Source organism: Saccoglossus kowalevskii, chromosome 6 (genome assembly GCF_978046115.1).
Source record: "Saccoglossus kowalevskii chromosome 6, keSacKowa6.1, whole genome shotgun sequence".
Classification (NCBI taxonomy): Eukaryota; Metazoa; Hemichordata; class Enteropneusta; family Harrimaniidae; genus Saccoglossus; species Saccoglossus kowalevskii.
Window position 1 is genome coordinate 29551258 of NC_140646.1, and position 4154 is coordinate 29555411.

A 4154-nucleotide genomic window follows, 5' to 3' on the forward strand; every position below is an offset into this window, starting at 1 on the left:
GATTGATGCACACACTCGACATTAAAGATATACAGAGATATACAGAGACAATAGCAGTACCAACTGTTTATGATCTTCATGGTGGCAATCACAATAGAAAACTTGGAAGTTGGAAGGCAAATTTTAAACGTCCATCACCCATGCTACAGTACTTGTTCTGACTGGCTACCGGAAACTTCGTTCACTTCAAGCATACCTCTTTAACGTTTGACGTAACAAAGTTGACCTATCGCCCATATGAAGAGAGTATCATCAATCACGCGATGATCTACGCCTATTTCATACTGACCTCAGTGGAACATGCCAGTAAAAATGACTGAGTGATACTTGACTTTGAACCTGGACTGCTGATGAAATGTAAACAGTAGTTCTGATTATAATCTTGGGCTGCTAAACGGTTTACAAACATGGCCCACAGTGCATTGCATAAAATATATTTAGAAATATTCATATTCCACTCTGGAGTATCACAGCCACACCTACTTGACTGTCCATAGCAACCTGTTATCTATAACTAAAATAGAGTATTATTAAATAAATATTCACTATGTTTAAATTTAGCGGGTATAGATAATACTGCAGGGATTATTCCCTATATTTTAAATTAACAGGTTGAACGAAATATTAATGCAATCTTTGGTTAACTTTGTATATACTAGCTCACTAGGTTTTGATTTAGTACGGTAAATTTATATTTCAGCAAAAAATGAAAAAAAAAGTGAAAATAAAATGCCTGTAATCAATGAGATCATCTTGACTCAACCCTGGGCTTTGTTAGTTACCAGGGTATATCAGTGTTCCTCTATCTGATAGAGGGACTGTGGGTATATGTACCAATTAAATTGTGTGTACTGCCTATAGGTATCTGTTTGTACGCAAAAGCCTATGTGTGATCATGGAGGTAATAAGAATTACCTCCATGGTGTGATGAAACATCAGAACAAAATGCCCTTTAAACTCAACACAGCATTACTGTGTCAAAACAAACAAAAAATAAATAATCAAAGAAAGCTTAGAAAGAAATAGAAATTAGGTGATTAATAAGCATAAATATTTACCAAAAACTAATTGGGTCTCTGCATAGTCCTAGGTTCATTGAAATGTGATGATGAATACTCTATAAAAGTTTTAATAAAATCCAATTAGTAATTCTTTATATATCAGTGGAACATTCATGGAAAAAATTAACTAATTATGCTAATAAGGTGATTAATATGCACAAATATTTACCCCAAAACTAATCAGGTCTCTGCACAGTCTTTAAGTAACTATGTACCAAGTTTCATTGAAATGTGATGATTACTACTTGAAATATCAAAAGCTGAAAATTAATTAATTATGCAAATTAGGTAATTAATATGTACTGATATTACCCTAAAAACTATCAGGTCTGTGCAGTGTCATATGACATCTATGCACCAAGTTTCATTGAAATGTGATGATTACTACTTAAAATATCAAAAGCTGAAAATGAATTAATTATGCAAATTAGGTAATTAATATGTACTGATATTACCCTAAAAACTATCAGGTCTGTGCAGTGTCATATGACATCTATGCACCAAGTTTCATTGAAATGTGATGATTACTACTTGAAATATCAAAAGCTGAAAATGAATTAATTATGCAAATTAGGTAATTAATATGTACTGATATTACCCTAAAAACTATCAGGTCTGTGCAGTGTCATATGACATCTATGCACCAAGTTTCATTGAAATGTGATGATTACTACTTGAAATATCAAAAGCTGAAAATGAATTAATTATGCAAATTAGGTAACTAATATTTACTGATATTACTCTAAAAACTATCAGGTCTATGCAGTGTCCTATGACATCTATGTACCAAGTTTTATTGAAATGTGATGATTACTACTTAAAATATCAAAAGCTGAAAATTAATTAATTATGCAAATTAGCTAATTAATATATACTGACATTACCCTAAATCTATCAGGTCTGTGCAGTGTCCTATGACATCTATGTACCAAGTTTCACTGAAATGTGACAATTACTACAGAAATATCAAAAGCTGAAAATGAATTAATTATGCTAATTAGGTAATTAATATCTACTGATATTACCCTAAAAACTATCAGGTCTGTGCAGTGTCCTATGATATCTATGTACCAAGTTTTATTGAAATGTGATGATTAGTACTTGAGATATCAGTGGAAAAGCCAAAAATTGATTAATCAATATGCAAATTAGGTAATTGATATTGCACAGATTTTTACCCAAAACTAATCAAATCTTCGCATTAGTTCAGAGCATCTATGTACCAAGTTTCGTAAAAATCCAATGAGTGGTTCTTTAGATATCAGTGGAACAATCATGGAACAGCTAAAAATCAGCTAATTATCATGCAAATTAAATAATTAATATGCATGGATTTTTACCAAAACTTAATCAAATCTGCGCATTGGCCCATAGCATCTATGCACCAAGTTTCATCAAAAATCAATGTATGGTTCTTGAGATATCAGTGGAACAGACACATACACAGACACACAAACTAACTGCAAAGACTCCCTTTTTGTGCTTCGCACACAAGAGTCAAAAAGGTATAATTGGCCTATGCTACAGGTAGAATATTATGCAGTAATTATGTTCTATCAAATATATTACCACAGTCCCATGATAAGAGAGAGTGTGATATTAAAAAGTGTGTAAATATCCAAGTGAACAAAGAAATCTGGCTCAATATAGGCTCAATTTTTTTAATTGCCATATTTTGTTTAAATTCTTGTTTACCAACATCTATTTTTTCAAGTTTATTTGCCATGTTTTCATACATCATTTCTTGGTCATTCTTGTCACCAGAGCTTACTTTCGTTTTGAGACTCTACCAAAAGATGTAGGTATGCCGTAAAGAAGCCATGGTTGTGATGATGTTCTATATGTATGTCACCAAGATATAATAATAATAAATTTATTGCTATCTCAGAAATAGTTTCTATTGGTTGACAGCTATAAAATAAGTACAATATAGTACTTGACAGATTCTATCGTTACAACTAAAAGAATAATTAAAAAACTGATGTAAAAGTGTTTTTTGAGATACGCTTTCAATCAGAAACGGGTGATCATAGCAAGTTTTCAAATTCATGGAGAATGCAGAGCATGTTGATATATCACTCTAGTACCATTGTACAAAATTGAGCATAATGTTTTTAATAACTTTTTCCAGAACTCACTCCTGCAGGAAAATAGTAGTGCCTAAACTGGTTGTCGATTGAATTGTTTTACGATAGACACGATCTTTGAGGCTTTATTAGACTAACCTATTTGTGGAAATTCTATCTTAAATCGAGGTCCTATGCACAATGAGGATTATTACTGTCAAGAAATCAATGAAATGATTTCTAATCTATTCGTAAAAGAGACGTAGTTGCTTCAACAATAACCTAGGAATGACAGACCTTGAAATACCGGTATTCCACCAACTTGAAGATCAGACAGCGCCCTCGCATGCCAATCACTCCCTCTGATTTTTGAAATATTTTTAAATGTCCATAAAACAAATTCATACATGCAACCCAGTGTATGGCATGAACATATTTAAAAAAGAACGGCACATAAAACCAAAAACTATAAGAAAACAAATTATGGAAATTGAAAATATCGCCGTAACGAAAGACATTCAATACTTCTTTAGCATATGCAAGATAATGAAGATTTGATAAAATGTCGTCAAAGAAATGGATGATGAAATAATACAGTTACCATGAATTCCAGAATGAATTAACAAATTTACTCTGAACAATTTTTTGCTCGTTTTTCATAAGCAGCATTTTAAGGTTTTACATTTTACATGTAAAAAATGGAGTCTATGCATACATCGGATTTTTACAAAGCCGGTATCAATCGTTTGGCTCTGCAGGCTCGGGGTTCAGTGCTATGCGATACAGTAAACAGCAACTTCTAAAATTTTCTTTTGCCGAACTATAAGTAATTAAAGTAATTAGCTCCATGTCTAACGTTGACGAACATGTCAATATTTGTTTTGAACTAGACTGGCCAAGCCACAGTTCATTTCAACGCCAGAGATTTTACAAATTATCATAATAAATTTTCCATAGGCCTGTCAAGTTTTGAACCAGGCGCTACGAATGATAATTGTGTACTACGTACAAACTTGTGCACTAAAAT